General features: G+C 47.9%; 1 protein-coding gene and 1 pseudogene across 5 annotated transcripts in view; one reads left to right on the top strand and one right to left on the bottom strand.

The window, feature by feature from the left end:
* MIPOL1 (mirror-image polydactyly 1) overlaps positions 1-17,007 on the top strand; it is a 921,515-nt gene that overhangs the window by 227,329 nt on the left and 677,179 nt on the right. The gene's annotated exons all lie outside the window — the stretch shown is intronic.
* LOC134981773 (5S ribosomal RNA) lies at positions 8,305-8,422 on the bottom strand (annotated as a pseudogene).

The following is a 17,007-nucleotide window of genomic DNA, read 5'->3' as shown; positions in this document are numbered from 1 at the left end:
AGGATTTACATGCATCGGCACATCGAATATCAAATCGAATAATAAGCAGCCCTCTAAGTAATTAAACTTACAGTGTACAAGAGAGGAATGTAAAAAACAAGGCAATGACACAGAAGGGTGCTGGAAATGTGACTGGCATCCCAAATGTACTGTAGAGTGGCGCAAACTTACATTCTGTGTGACTACCTAGATAGATAAGATAGATAGAATATAGGGTTGGACTAACCCACAGGGGTACAGGGGGAACCCCTGGTGTGCCCCACTGCCTGGGGCCCCACCTCTTCTTCTAGGGATCAGGTTCTAAACTGTGCAGTTGACTATGGTGTGATCTCTATAGTGCATTGCTGTTATAAATCTTGCACATTATCATGCATGCAAAACAGTATTAGCATACCCTCCAACTTTACCTTTTTGGCAGGTACAGTACCTTTTTTTTTTTTTATGGTCTGTACCGATTTTTGGCTCTCCAAACTTCCATTGAAAGTATAGGAAAAGGGGCCTGGTCACGTATATTTATTGGATTTTCTCAAAGTGTACAAGAGATATCAGGTAGTAGGTACAATAAACGACATGTCTGGCTGTCTGCAAATAGAATAACGTTGACTGACTGATCCAGTTAGACATACACAATCACCATAGGTACATAAAACAAAGACTCGTCCATATTCCCCAAGCTCAGAAGACAGATAGTGGTCCTCGTAACTCAAACAAAATCATCGGCAAGAATGATTTTTATGTGTAAAATGTTGGAGGGTATATATTTGCTATATATATTTGTCAAGGGGCCCTGACCATGCTTTCTTTAATTGTTAGTCAAGCCTCTGTGGCAGCTGGCCACACCCCCTCTTGAGACTAGCCACACCTCTAAACATGGACCCCTACTACTAAATTTCCCCAGTGAGCTCTACATGCACCTATCCGACACTGTAATATGTGTGTATGTATATTTATATAGATAGGTGCATGTTGCTTATACCGCATATTCACTTTTCAGGACACATTTTAAAGGGTTGGGTTCGATATGCCGGCGTTCGGTCAGAATACCGACCGCGGCATCCCGATGGGGAGAATCCAGACAGAGGCAAGGTAAGTACCCTTCCCCAATTCCCCTTTAACCCTAACCTTCCCTTCCTACAGTCCAAATCTAACACTACCCCCACCTCCTCGCAACCTGAACCCAACCATCCTCCTACCTCCTCGCAACCTGAACCTAACCCTCCCCCCACCTTCTCGCAACCTGAACCTAACCCTGCCCTCACCTCCTCGCAACCTGAACCTAGCCCTCCCCGGTGGTGCCTAAATCTAAACCCCCCTGCCTTCCCTCAGCCTAACCCTCTCTGATTGATCCTAAACCTAACCCCCCCCCCCCTTCCTTCCCAAAGCCTAAGCATAACACTCCCCCTGCATCCTAAACCTAACCTGCACCCCCTGCGGCTTACCTCTCCTCCTGGCCAGCAAATGTTAGTTTGGGATCTTGGGAGTTCCAGCGCCGGAATTGTGATCCTAGTCAGGATGCCGGCGCCGGCATTCTCACCAGTGTCGGGATCCCGACCGGATCTCAATTTAAATATGTATCTTAGGCTGGGTTACATACTTGGACAATGGATGAAGTTTATGCACAAACTATCTTACACATTCACATTCATCAAGCAACCGCCTGATATGTCTCTCCAGCAGATCCATTTAAATATGTCCGCCCAATTGTGACTTCATATTCAATGGCTGCTGTGTGTCGGCATGTAGCCCATACACACAGACAGATGTACTGCTATATCCGCATCTGGATGACCTGATATGTCTGTGAACGACGACGTTTACAGACATATCAGATGTAAGCTGTAATTCCAGCTGATACATATATTGTTTGTTTGCTGTAAGAATGATATATCGGCAGGTGTATACCTAGTATCAGTTGCAAAGCACATCTGCTAGAAAGAAAGTGCATGACAGAGAAGCTGTTGTTTTGAAAAATATACACTGCAGTTAATTGTACTGTAAATACCAAGGAATTTTGGATAAATAATCCATGTGGACATATTTGACAAATATTGGCTGTTATTTTTCACTGTGTCGCGAAAAGATCTGAAACTACAGAATGTCTTTACTCTTACGTCCTAGAGGATGCTGGGGTCCACATTAGCACCATGGGAAATAGACGGGTCCACTAATATGTGTGTATGTATGTGTGGCACTTTAAGAGTTTGAGAGTGTGGGCTGGCTCCTCCCTCTATGCCCCTCCTACCAGACTCAGTTTAGAAAATGTGCCCGGAAGAGCCGGTCACAGCTAGGGGAGCTCTCCAGAGCATCTTTAGTAAAAGTTTATTTTAGAGTTTATTATTTTACAGGGAGGCTGCTGGCAACAGCCTCCCTGCTTTGAGGGACTTAGGGGGGGGAGTAGTGTCCGCCCTGCGAGGTCTGATCCAATATCTCCACTGACAGGACACTGAGATCCTGAGGGGATCGAACATTCTCCGCCACAGGGGATCGCTCACCCCGGCAGCAAGCCGCCACCCCCTTACAGAGCCAGAAGATGGCGAGATATGGCGGCACAAGGGTAGGAGCGCAGCTCTGAGAGGCTGTGCTCCGGGAAGGCTCAGCGGCACACAGTGTTGGCGCTATGAGGGGCGTCCTGAGCCAGCGTCTTAATACCCTACACTGGCCACAGACGCTAACCGGAGACTGAATCCCCAGGCTAGCGTCAGAATCCGCAGTACACAGACGCTAACCGGAGACTGAATCCCCCGGCTAGCGACGGAATCCTCAGGCCAGTATAAAGAATTTGTGTGGGTAGACGCGCCATCTTCAGGAGGCGTTGCTTCTCCTCAGAGGGGACCCAGCAGCGTTCAGCGCCATTTTCCTGTCTGCAGCTTCTATTCCACAGACTGCAGACGGTGATGGGGAAGTGCTGGGGGGGCGACACCCCTTGCAGGGGATGCAGCTCATGTTTGACGCCATTAGAGATATGTTAAATATTGCTGACATGTCGCCTGAGTAGGTTGAGGAGGCTTACTTCACTGACAATAGGAAAGCCTCGCTAACCTTCCCTGCTTCTAAAGTATTAAACGCTATTTGAAAAATCCTGAGTGAAAGGAATCCAGATCCCCCAAAGGGTTCTGGTTACATTCCCCTTCTCTAGGAGGATAGATAGAAAGGATTTAGAAAACCCACCCACAGTTGACACATCTGTGTCCAGACTGTCAAAGAAGGTGGTTTTACCTGTCCTGTGATCGCAAGATTGACGCTACGCTCAAATCCATATACAGGACTTTGGGGGCGATACTACGGCCTACCATTGTCTGTGCATGGATTTCTACAGCTATAGTAAAGTGGTTTGGAACGTTACTTGAGAAATTGGTTACAATGGATAAAAGTGATGTTGAATTGTTCTTACGTAATATACAGGATTCTGCGGGAATTACGGTGGAATCCATGAAAGACCTGTGTTCGATGGCTGCAGGAATATCTTCCATGTCTGTCTCAGCACGTCGAGGACTGTGGCTGCGCCAGTGGTCTGCCGACACGGAATCCAGTAGAGGTGTGGAGACCCTACCCTACACAGGTCAGGCTCTCTTTGGGGAAGCGTTGGATGCGTGGATCTCCACGGCTACAGCGGGTAAGTCCCCTTTTCTTCCCTCAGCAGCTCCTGCTACGAAGAAACCCTTTTCTTCACCTGCATCACAGTCATTTCGGGTTGCTAAACCGAGAAAGCCAAACCGTCCAACACCTTCTTTAGAGGTGGCCGTCGAAAATCCAAGAAACCTGCTGTGGCGGGTTCCCAACAGAAGCCTGCTTCAGGTACACTAAAGTCCTCTGCATGACTGTGGACACCGCGGCCTGGAGGTAGGGGCGGTGGGGGTGAGACTCAGACATTTCAGTCACATCTGGGTGTCGTCCGGCCTGGACCCCTGGGTACTAGATATTGTGTCCCAGGGGTACCGACTGGAATTTGAAGATCTCCCTCCTCGTCGGTTCTTCAAATCGGGCTTGCCAACTTTGCCGGCTACCCTACAGGGAGCCATCTAGAAGTGGGTGGAGGCACAGGTCATTGTACCAGTCCCTCCACTAATGCAAAACAAGGGTTACTATTCGAACCTTTTCGTGATACCATTCGGCCTCTCCACAGCACCGAGGGTTTTCACAAAGGTGATGGTGGAAATGATGGTTCTCCTCCGCAGACAGGGGGTGAACATAATTCCATATCTGAATGATCTGCTGATAAAGGTATCGTCCAAGGAGAAGCTGTTACGGTCCATAGCTCTCACAACCCAGCTTCTCAGGGAACATGGTTGGATCCTGAATCTTCCAAAATCACATTTGGAACCAACCAGGAGGCTGTCCTTTCTGGGAATGATCCGCGACACGGAGGTGCAGTGGGTGTTCCTTCCAGAGGACAAAGCTTTGGTGATTCAAACAATTGTCCGGGATGTCCTGAAGCCAGCCCGGATGAGAATTCATCAGTGCATTCGCCTTCTGGGGAAGATGGTGGCCTCATACGAGGCGCTGCAGTATGGGAGATTTCATGCTCCGTCCTTCCAACTGGATCTCCTGGACAAGTGGTCGGGATCCCATCTTCACATGCACCAGAGTATACGTCTGTCGCCAAAGGCCAGGATTTCGCTCCTCTGGTGGCTGCAATTACCTCACCTTCTGGAGGGCCGCTGGTTCGGAATTCAGTATCGGATCATTCTAACCACGGATGCAAGTCTTCGGGGCTGGGGCGCGGTCGCTCAAGGGGAAACCTTCCAAGGAAGGTGGTCAAGTCTGGAAGCCGGCCTGCCGATAAACATTCTGGAACTAAGAGCCGTCTACACCGGTCTTCTCCAAGCGGCCCATCTTCTGAGAAATCGGACAATTCAAGTGCAGTCGGACAACGTAATGACAGTGGTTTACATAAACCCACAGGGTGGAACGAAGAGAAGAGCTGCAATGTCAGAGATATCAAGAATCATCCTCTGGGCAGAAAAACACGCGTTGGCGCTGTCAGCAATCTTTATTCCGGGAGTAGACAACTGGGAAGCAGACTTCCTCAACAGACACGACCACCACCCAGGGTAGTGGGGTCTCCATCCGGAGGGGTTCAAGAAGGTAACAGATCTTTGGGGCGTACCCCAGATCGACATGATGGCCTCTCGTCTCAACAAGAAGCTTCAGCGGTATTATTCCAGGTTGAGGGACCCGCAAGCAGTGGCGGTGGACGCCCTAGTGACTTTGTGGGTATTCCAGTCAGTGTACGTGTTTCCTCCACTTCCGCTCATTCCAAAATTTCTCAAACTCATAAGGAGAACAAGAGTTCAGGCAATCCTCATTGCTCCGGTCTGGCCAAGAAAGGCTTGGTACGCGGATCTTCTGGATCTACTGCTAGAAGAGCCGAGGCCTCTTCCTCTTCGGGAGGACCTGCTGCAGCAGGGGCCGTTCGCCTATTAAGACTTACCATGGCTACGTTTGACGGCATAGAGGTTGAACACCAGATACTAACTCGGAAGGACATTCCGAACAAGGTTATTCCTACCCTGATGTAGGCTAAGAAAGGAGTAATGTCAAAACATTACCATCGTATTTGGAAAATATATGTATCTTGGTGTGAGTCCAAGAAGTTTCCTGCGGTGGAGTTTCAACTGGGACATTTTCTCCTCTTCCTGCAAGCAGGTGTGGATATGGGCCTGAGGTTAGGATCCATAAAGGTCCAGATTTCGGCCCTATCCATTTTCTTCCAGAAATGGCTGCCCTCCCTGAGGTTCAGACTGTTTTGAAGGGAGTTCTGCACATCTAACCTCCCTTTGTGCCGCCTACGGCGCCCTGGGATCTCAACGTGGTGTTGCAGTTCCTCCAGTCGGACTGGTTTGAACCTCTACAGGAGGCTGAGATCAAGTTTCTCACGTGGATGGCTGTCACTTTGTTGGCCTTAGCCTCTGCTAGACATGTGTCGGAGTTGAGGGCTTTGTCATGTAAAAGCCCATACTTGATCTTCCATGAAGATAGACCTGAGCTTCGGACACGTCAGCAGTTTCTTCCGAAGGTTGTGTCGGCATTTCATATCAACCAACCTATTGTGCTGCCAGTTGCGACTGACTCCTCAATTTCATCAAAGTCCTTAGATGTTGTAAGGGCTCTAAAAATCCGTGTGAGGACTGCTCGTCACAGAAAATCGTACTCTCTATTTGTCCTGTATGATACCAAGAAAATTGGGTGTCCTGCTTCTAAGCAGACGATCTCTCACTGGATCAGGTTCCCTATCCAGCATGCGTAATCTACGGCAGGCTTGCCGTGTCCTACGTCTGTTAAGGCCCACTCTACTCGTAAGGTGGGTTCTTCCTGGGTGGCTGCCCGGGGTGTCTCGGCTTTACAACTCTGCTGAGCAGCTACTTGGTCGGGGTCGAACACGTTCGCAAAGTTCTACAGGTTCGATACTTTGGCCTCTGAGGACCTAAAGTTTGGTCAATTGGTTTGGTTCTACAGGAGCCTCCGCGCTCTCCCTCCCGTTCTGGGAGCTTTGGTACATGCCCATGGTACTAATGTAGATCCCAGCATCCTCTAGGATGTAAGAGAAAATAGGATTTTAATTACCGACCGGTAAATCTTTTTCTCGTAGTCCGTATAGGATGCGTAGTGCCTGCCCAGCGCTTCGCAATCCTGCAGTGGTTATTTAGTTCAGTACTGCTTAGTTTTTGGTAAGTACTGTTTTGTTACTTGGTAAATAATCCTGTTCAGCCGTTGCTGGTGTTTCAAGCTAGTTAGCTTGGGTTGCCTTGTGTGTGAGCTGGTGTGAATCTCGCCACTAGCTGTGTAAAATCCTTCTCTTGAAGATGTCCGTCTCCTCGGGCACAGTTTCTAGACTGAGTCTGGTAGGAGGGGCATAGAGGGAGGAGCCAGCCCACACATTCAAAGTCTTAAAGTGCCAATGGCTCCTAGTGGACCCATCTATACCCCATGGTACTAATGTGGACCCCAGCATCCTCTACGGACTACGGGAAAAGGATTTACCGGTAGGTAATTAAAATCCTATTTTTTATAAAAGAACTCTCAGATTAGGGTGGATAAAATGGCAAGGAATACCCCCAGGGTTATACATTATTTAAACATTTCAAATGAACCAGTGGCCAGATAATTAGCTTAACAATTCTGTGTTAAGTGGCCATACAGCCACAGTCCTGAGAATTTCATATCAATTTCTATTATTCTATAACAAAAGCTGTCATACACAAGGAAGTATCCCTCAGTGAAAATAAACAAAAATAGAGTGGCCTTTGCACTAAAGCTAGGTAATACTATACAATTGCCATCAATTGGGTGGTCGGCCTGTTTTATTGCAGAGTGCAGTAGTTCCAAATACGGTCCTCAAGGCACCTCGTCAGTCCAAATTTTAGGGATTGTACACAGATGTTATAATCAAACTGACTGAGGTGGTAATTAAATCACATATGCGTAAACATGGATAGCCTTAAAGCTTGGGCATTTGGAAACCACTGGCATAGTGTATAGCATACTTACCTACTCTCCCGGATTCTGCGGGAGACACCCGGTTTTTCGAGTAGTCCCCCGCAGCCCCGGAAGAGTGGGCACACCTCACGCATTGTGCCCACTTCCTAGTGAAGTGGGCAGAATGTGGAGAAAGACAGAGGAAAATTGTGGACTGGTGGAGGGGGCGGAGCCTAATGACGCGATTATATGCTAATCGCGTCATTTAGCTCCGCCTCCTATGCAAATATTAACCTACTATGGGCTTTCCCTGGTGAGTAGGCGGGGCTTAATGATGTAATTATCTCAGCCCCGCCCTCACCGCCGCCCACCTGCTTCTCCTCTCCGGGCATCTCCCGGAGAGGAGATTTCAGATGTCGGTAAGTATGGTGTATAGTCGTAGTGTATAAGCATTTTGGCCAAACGCAGATAAAATGGACAAAAACACGCCAGAAACGCTGGATTTTGATTATCCAATCTGTCAGCCTTCAGGAGGAAAACAAGAGAAAGACAAAATACCCTTGTGTGGAAGCACTCTTGGTAAATTATTGAAATTTAAATGATGAAGAGGAGGATCGTTTGGAATCCTACCTCTTGTTGGTTTAATTAAAAATTAACTTTTATTGATAAATTAAGAATTCACTGAAGGGTGAACAAAAAATTAATGATTATAAGTGTGAGAATCTAGATTGCCATTGTAACAAATATGGTTCTAGATATAGCAGGTGAAAATATTCTTGCTGTAATTGTACATATGTGTGAATCATAATGTATGTACGTCACAGAAGGGATCGAAGTATAGAGTCAGCTCTAAAGAAAATGGTACAGGAATTTTCCTGAGTGAAAAACGGCCCACAGCACCTAGTATTCCCTGGAGGTCTCCCATCCACGTACTAACCAGGCCATACCTGCTTAGCTTCCAAGATCGGACGTGATCGGGCGCATTCAGGATAGTATGGCCGTGGGCCCGATCACGTCCGATCTTGGAAGCTAAGCAGGTATGGCCTGGTTAGTACGTGGATGGGAGACCTCCAGGGATTCTCACACTTATAATCATTAATTTTTTGTTCACCCTTCAGTGAATTCTTAATTTATCAATAAAAGTTAATTTTTAATTAAACCAACAAGAGGTAGGATTCCAAACGATCCTCCTCTTCATCATTTAAATTTCAATAATTTACCAAGAGTGCTTCCACACAAGGGTATTTTGTCTTTCTCTTGTTTTCCTCCTGTAGTCAAACTACAAAATCTGTGGGAGCACCACCAAAACTCAGTACTATTTATGATCTACAAATAATAATAGTCTATACTTTTGGTATCTAATAGATTTACTTTTGTGTTATTCATAATCAATATCATTGAAGCTGGTGCAAATCCACAACCCCCCTTCCTCTACAATCTGTCAGCCTTGACAGAAAATATTGCTGAAAATGTCCTGATATTGTGCAGTTTGTGTCTCTGTAATCTGTCCATATTTCCTATTGTTTATCCTGATGACCTCACCCTCCTTGTGGGCTGACATATACAAATTCAGTGTGGTGTGAAAGAAAATCTGAAACTTTAAAGAAAATAAAAAATCCACTTAATATGCGGTGCAGTTATTGGGACATTGCAGTGGCAGAAACATTTGCCATTTGGTTGGTTTTGAAAAAAAATTGCATAGTGGGTACCTAACTGAAATGAAAATATGAACCTTTAAAGCACATTTCTACATATTTAATTGTTTCAAAAAAATTGGTCACAAGAAATGCGTAAGTGGTAATTGTCAGTAATTGTGTATCTTTAATACCACATCATTGTTTATATTTGTCTAAAATGACCAATATAATAAAAAGTAAATTGCACCCCGCCCCACACACACACACACACACACACACACACACACACACAATTTAGCATCTGTTCTAGCTCTCGGATGGCCCTCTCAATAGGAAATGTACATTGGGCCTAATTTATATTTGTACGCAAGCCCAATGGTTTACGTACCAATACGATGTCTGGGGTCTGAGCGGGTCACTCGCAGCCCCCAGTCAGTCGCAGTATGTTTGACATGCTGTGCCGGTTGGGGGGCGGAGACTCCTGGCACCGCTCTTTAAAACCGGAGGTTGTCATCCCCATTTTGAAGCAGTGACGGGTCCCACACAGACTTCTTGGACCAGGGTGTGCGGATCCTACGGCCAGCCTACATAAGCTTCATCTAACACAGGCTGGCCAGAGCCTGACTTCATCAGAAATTCAAGGCTAAATCCTCAGACGCAGCACTCGGATCCTTGCTAATGCTCACAGGAGGCATCTATCTCCTACAGACGCCTCCTGCTGCATTAGAATTTAATAACCTGTAATTGCAGCTCTGCAATTCCATACAATCATGAATTAGGGCCATGGTGTATAAAAGGCAACTTGTAATAAATGGTGATTCAGTACAGAGGCGGAACTACCGCCAGTGCAACCAGTGCGTTGCACTGGGGCCCGCCACTGTCCAGGGGCCCAAAGCATGTAATGAGTCAAACTGACTCGTTACATGCCGCTGTGTGCTGCGGGCAACCGCTGCCCGCAGCACACAGCCTCCCAGAAAGAGAGGAGTGGAGCGCAGCTGTACGGGGGGAAGGAGGAGGAGGGAGGTGGAGGAGGGAGCCGCAGCAGCGCTGTGTTATTGGTTGAGGCACTGCTGCTGCTGTCCCTCTGCTTCACTATAGGCTGTCTTCCGCCGCTGTGAAGCGCATCCCAGCATTCACAGCGGCGGAGAACAGCTTATAGTGAAGCAGAGGGACAGCAGCAGCAGCGCCTCCACCAATAACACAGCGCTGCTGCGGCTCCCTCCCCCACCTCCCTCCTCCTTCTTCTCTCCTGCCCGGGATCTCTGCCAGAAGCTGCACAGAGGAGCCTGAGCCAGCGGAGAGGGTAAGTATAATTCTTTCTTTCTTTCTTTCTTTCTTTCTTTCTTTCTTTCTGTGCAAAAAAGGGGACTGTCTGCCGTAATGTGGAAAAAAGGGGGAATCTGCCGTAATGTGCAAAAAGGGGGGAATCTGCCTGACGTAATGTGTAAAAAGGGGGAATCTGCCTGCCGTGATATGTAAAAAGGGGACGCTGTCTGCCGCAATGTGTAAAAAGGGGGAATCTGCCTGCCGTAATGTGTAACAAGGGCACGCTGTCTGCCGTAATGTGTAACAAGGGCACGCTGTCTGCCGTAATGTGTAAAAAGGGGATGCTGTCTGCCATAATGTGTAAAAAGGGCACGCTGTCTGCCTTAATGTGTAACAAGGGCACGCTGTCTGCCGTTATGTGTAAAAAGTGTATGCTGTCTGCCGTTATGTGTAAAAAGGGCACGCTGTCTGCCGTAATGTGTAACAAGGGCACGCTGTCTGCCGTTATGTGTAAAAAGTGTATGCTGTCTGCCGTTATGTGTAAAAAGGGCACGCTGTCTGCCGTAATGTGTAACAAGGGCACGCTGTCTGCCGTTATGTGTAAAAAGTGTATGCTGTCTGCCGCTATGTGTAACAAGGGCACACTGTCTGCCGTTATGTGTAAAAAGGGGACGCTGTCTGCCGTTATGTGTAAAAAGTGCACGCTGTCTGCCGTTATGTGTAAAAAGGGCATGCTGTCTGCCGGTATGTGTAAAAAGGGGACGCTGTCTGCCGTAATGTGTAAAAAGGGGAATCTGTCCGCCGTAAGGTGTAAAAGGGTCTCTACCTGGTGTAGTGGTGCTACTGTGCGGCATAATTTGAATAATGGAGACTACTGTGCACCGTTTTATGAATTGGTATTATTTTGTGGCCACACCCCTTCCCCACGAAGCCGCGCCCCTATGTATTTTTGCACGCGCCTACGGCGCGCACTGCCCCTGTTTTGCATGCAGGGGGGGGGGGGGCTCCAATGCCGTTTCTTGCACACAGTGCTAAAATGTCTAGTTACAGCACTGTTGCTAGGTATCCATTTCTCTGGCCCTGAGCAGGTCCCCCCCACCAGATCCTCTCCAGGGGTGAGGGGGTGGATTTGGATGGGATGGGGGGGGGGGGCCCAAAGCATTTTGTCGCACCTGGGCCCACCGCTCGCTAGTTCCGCCACTGATTCAGTAGTATATTTGAAAAACTGTCCTTATCATGGTGCTTGGTCCTAGTCCTAGATATACAGATTATAGTGCATAAGTGTATTTTTGTTTTTTGACTGTATTTGCACTTTTTGTACTTCATTTTTCTTTATTAAATCCAGTGCCCTGTACATTATATTAAATTGTGATTAGTTTTGTCCTTGTTACGCTAACAAATAGACCTTTTGAGTTACTGCTTGTATGTGTTTCCCATGGTGTAGCCTGCCCGTTTTGATTCTTTGTCTGAGCCAGCTGTTTTATCCTTTTGAATGCTGGTGGAACATTTTTAAAGAACAAGAAGCATTGGGTAATAGAGTTAAGGTATTAACCCTTCTCTTGCTGGTGTGTAAATATCCATTTTGATTAACAAAGTGCATTGCACCTTGTACCTGCGCATGGGCGGTGATGAGGGAGGGGCCAAGCTGATTACATCAGTAGGCCCCACCCACCCACTAGGACAAGTCTGTTATTGGGCAAAATGTGCAGGGGCGGAGCTAAAATGACGCGATTAGCATATAATCGCGTCATTAGGCTCCGCCCCTCCGCCGGGTCCATGATTTTGCCGTGTTATTCTCCCTATTCTGCCCACTTCACTAGGAAGTGGGCAGAATGCGGGAGGGCTGCTCACTCTTCCAGGGCTGCTGGGGACTACCCGAAAACCGGGTGTCTCCCGCAGAATCCGGGAGAGTAGGTAAGTATGGCCATGTTCTCTCCCAGGGGATGATATTATCTGCTATTGTGGTCTACCATTATCATAATAACATGCTGTTTTACATTGAGATCATGGCCCCTGTTACTGAATACTGTGGTGTTGTGTCATCACCATCCATGCCCCTCCTGGTGGCGTCTGGAGTTCCTGGGACCCTGGCTGGCACATTTCCATCTGGGCATGGCACAAGTCCTGTCTGATAGTACCCAGAGCCGGCCCTAGGCATAGGTAAACTAGGCAAATGTCTAGGGGCACAAGCAGCTTCTGCTGAATAAAATGATATGCCTATATTCTGTGTGTGACTGCGGCTGTATCTGCATATGAAATGCTACGTTACAGTGTATTCCTGGAAATCACTGTAATATAGCATCTCATCTTCAGATATAACTTCCCATAAATATAGCCACTCACCTGAGTCAAATGCCTTTAGTTGCATCTAAGGAGACTATAGCAGAGTTAGATTCCCCCTCATGTTCGACCTGGATGTGAGTAAAGAGCCGCCTCAAATTGGTGGACATTACTGGCATAAAACCGGTTTGATCAGGATGGATTATGTAAGTGATCACGTTATTAAGGTGTATGGCCAAGATCTTTGCTAGTATCTTAGCATCCGTAGGGATCAGGGAAATTGGTCTATAGGAATCGGGGGACCGTAGATCCTTTCCGGGTTTCGGCAACACAACTATAATAGCCTCGGACATAGAAGCCGGGAAAGTGCCATCCTCAAGGAGGTCGTTAAACAGTTTCAGTAGCCTGGGGACAAATGCTGCAGAGTGTTTTTTATATAATTCAATTGGTATGCCATCAGTCCCCGGGGCTTTACCACCCGGAAAGGATCGGAGTGCCCCGTCCACCTTATCCAATGTTATGGGGGCATCCAAGAAGTCCCTAGCATCTAAGGTCAGTTTGGGCAGGTCAATCCCTGAGAGGAATGACTGTATTTCTGGTAAGGTATATGTTAGGCAAGATTGATATATACCTCTATAAAATGCGAGAAAGACATCTGCAATATCAGGTGTGGTATGGACCTCTCTGCCCGACTCATCTACAAGTTGCGCAACAGTAGCAGTAGGGCGATCGTAGTGAACTAGATGAGCATGGTAACTACCCGCTCTATCAGCATTCATATAATAATTATGGGACCTAAACAATAGACTGCGCAAGTAGAGATGAGCGCCGGAAATTTTTCGGGTTTTGTGTTTTGGTTTTGGGTTCGGTTCCGCGGCCGTGTTTTGGGTTCGACCGCGTTATGGCAAAACCTCACCGAATTTTTTTTGTCATAGAATTTGGGGGTCATTTTGATCCCAAAGTATTATTAACCTCAAAAACCATAATTTCCACTCATTTTCAGTCTATTCTGAATACCTCACACCTCACAATATTATTTTTAGTCCTAAAATTTGCACCGAGGTCGCTGGATGACTAAGCTAAGCGACCCTAGTGGCCGACACAAACACCTGGCCCATCTAGGAGTGGCACTGCAGTGTCACGCAGGATGGCCCTTCCAAAAAACACTCCCCAAACAGCACATGACGCAAAGAAAAAAAGAGGCGCAATGAGGTAGCTGTGTGAGTAAGATAAGCGACCCTAGTGGCCGACACAAACACCGGGCCTATCTAGGAGTGGCACTGCAGTGTCACGCAGGATGGCCGTTCCAAAAAACACTCCCCAAACAGCACATGACGCAAAGAAAAAAAGAGGCGCAATGAGGTAGCTGTGTGAGTAAGATAAGCGACCCTAGTGGCCGACACAAACACCGGGCCCATCTAGGAGTGGCACTGCAGTGTCACGCAGGATGGCCCTTCCAAAAAACACTCCCCAAACAGCACATGACGCAAAGAAAAAAAGAGGCGCAATGAGGTAGCTGTGTGAGTAAGATAAGCGACCCTAGTGGCCGACACAAACACCGGGCCCATCTAGGAGTGGCACTGCAGTGTCACGCAGGATGGCCCTTCCAAAAAACACTCCCCAAACAGCACATGACGCAAAGAAAAAAAGATGCGCAATGAGGTAGCTGTGTGAGTAAGATAAGCGACCCTAGTGGCCGACACAAACACCGGGCCCATCTAGGAGTGGCACTGCAGTGTCACGCAGGATGGCCCTTCCAAAAAAACACTCCCCAAACAGCACATGACGCAAAGAAAAAAAGAGGCGCAATGAGGTAGCTGTGTGAGTAAGATAAGCGACCCTAGTGGCCGACACAAACACCGGGCCCATCTAGGAGTGGCACTGCAGTGTCACGCAGGATGGCCCTTCCAAAAAACGCTCCCCAAACAGCACATGACGCAAAGAAAAAAAGAGGCGCAATGAGGTAGCTGTGTGAGTAAGATAAGCGACCCTAGTGGCCGACACAAACACCGGGCCCATCTAGGAGTGGCACTGCAGTGTCACGCAGGATGGCCCTTCCAAAAAACACTCCACAAACAGCACATGACGCAAAGAAAAATTAAAGAAAAAAGAGGTGCAAGATGGAATTGTCCTTGGGCCCTCCCACCCACCCTTATGTTGTATAAACAGGACATGCACACTTTAACCAACCCATCATTTCAGTGACAGGGTCTGCCACACGACTGTGACTGAAATGACGGGATGGTTTGGACCCCCACCAAAAAAGAAGCAATTAATCTCTCCTTGCACAAACTGGCTCTACAGAGGCAAGATGTCCACCTCATCATCATCCTCCGATATATCACCGTGTACATCCCCCTCCTCACAGATTATCAATTCGTCCCCACTGGAATCCACCATCTCAGCTCCCTGTGTACTTTGTGGAGGCAATTGCTGCTGGTCAATGTCTCCACGGAGGAATTTATTATAATTCATTTTAATGAACATCATCTTCTCCACATTTTCTGGATGTAACCTCGTACGCCGATTGCTGACAAGGTGAGCGGCGGCACTAAACACTCTTTCGGAGTACACACTTGTGGGAGGGCAACTTAGGTAGAATAAAGCCAGTTTGTGCAAGGGCCTCCAAATTGCCTCTTTTTCCTGCCAGTATAAGTACGGACTGTGTGACGTGCCTACTTGGATGCGGTCACTCATATAATCCTCCACCATTCTTTCAATGGGGAGAGAATCATATGCAGTGACAGTAGACGACATGTCCGTAATCGTTGTCAGGTCCTTCAGTCCGGACCAGATGTCAGCATCAGCAGTCGCTCCAGACTGCCCTGCATCACCGCCAGCGGGTGGGCTCGGAATTCTGAGCCTTTTCCTCGCACCCCCAGTTGCGGGAGAATGTGAAGGAGGAGATGTTGACAGGTCGCGTTCCGCTTGACTTGACAATTTTCTCACCAGCAGGTCTTTCAACCCCAGCAGACTTGTGTCTGCCGGAAAGAGAGATCCAAGGTAGGCTTTAAATCTAGGATCGAGCACGGTGGCCAAAATGTAGTGCTCTGATTTCAACAGATTGACCACCCGTGAATCCTTGTTAAGCGAATTAAGGGCTCCATCCACAAGTCCCACATGCCTAGCGGAATCGCTCCGTGTTAGCTCCTCCTTCAATGTCTCCAGCTTCTTCTGCAAAAGCCTGATGAGGGGAATGACCTGACTCAGGCTGGCAGTGTCTGAACTGACTTCACGTGTGGCAAGTTCAAAGGGCAGCAGAACCTTGCACAACGTTGAAATCATTCTCCACTGCGCTTGAGACAGGTGCATTCCACCTCCTATATCGTGCTGAATTGTATAGGCTTGAATGGCCTTTTGCTGCTCCTCCAACCTCTGAAGCATATAGAGGGTTGAATTCCACCTCGTTACCACTTCTTGCTTCAGATGATGGCAGGGCAGGTTCAGTTGTTTTTGGTGGTGCTCCAGTCTTCTGTACGTGGTGCCTGTACGCCGAAAGTGTCCCGCAATTCTTCTGGCCACCGACAGCATCTCTTGCACGCCCCTGTCGTTTTTTTAAAAATTCTGCACCACCAAATTCAAGGTATGTGCAAAACATGGGACGTGCTGGAATTTGCCCATATTTAATGCACACACAATATTGCTGGCGTTGTCCGATGCCACAAATCCACAGGAGAGTCCAATTGGGGTAAGCCATTCCGCGATGATCTTCCTCAGTTGCCGTAAGAGGTTTTCAGCTGTGTGCGTATTCTGGAAACCGGTGATACAAAGCGTAGCCTGCCTAGGAAAGAGTTGGCGTTTGCGAGATGCTGCTACTGGTGCCGCCGCTGCTGTTCTTGCGGCGGGAGTCCATACATCTACCCAGTGGGCTGTCACAGTCATATAGTCCTGACCCTGCCCTGCTCCACTTGTCCACATGTCCGTGGTTAAGTGGACATTGGGTACAACTGCATTTTTTAGGACACTGTTGACTCTTTTTCTGAGGTCTGTGTACATTTTCGGTATCGCCTGCCTAGAGAAATGGAACCTAGATGGTATTTGGTACCGGGGACACAGTACCTCCAACAAGTCTCTAGTTGGCTCTGCAGTAATGATGGATACCGGAACCACGTTTCTCACCACCCAGGATGCCAAGGCCTCAGTTATCCGCTTTGCAGTAGGATGACTGCTGTGATATTTCATCTTCCTCGCAAAGGACTGTTGGACAGTCAATTGCTTGGTGGAAGTAGTAAAAGTGGTCTTACGACTTCCCCTCTGGGATGACCATCGACTCCCAGCAGCAACAACAGCAGCGCCAGCAGCAGTAGGCGTTACACGCAAGGATGCATCGGAGGAATCTCAGGCAGGAGAGGAATCGTCAGAATTGCCAGTGACATGGCCTGCAGGACTATTGGCATTCCTGGGGAAG

The sequence above is a fragment of the Pseudophryne corroboree genome, chromosome 12 (genome assembly GCF_028390025.1).
Source record: "Pseudophryne corroboree isolate aPseCor3 chromosome 12, aPseCor3.hap2, whole genome shotgun sequence".
Classification (NCBI taxonomy): domain Eukaryota; kingdom Metazoa; phylum Chordata; class Amphibia; order Anura; family Myobatrachidae; genus Pseudophryne; species Pseudophryne corroboree.
The sequence above is the reverse complement of the archived record's forward strand: the minus strand, read 5'-3'. Positions and strand labels throughout refer to the sequence as shown.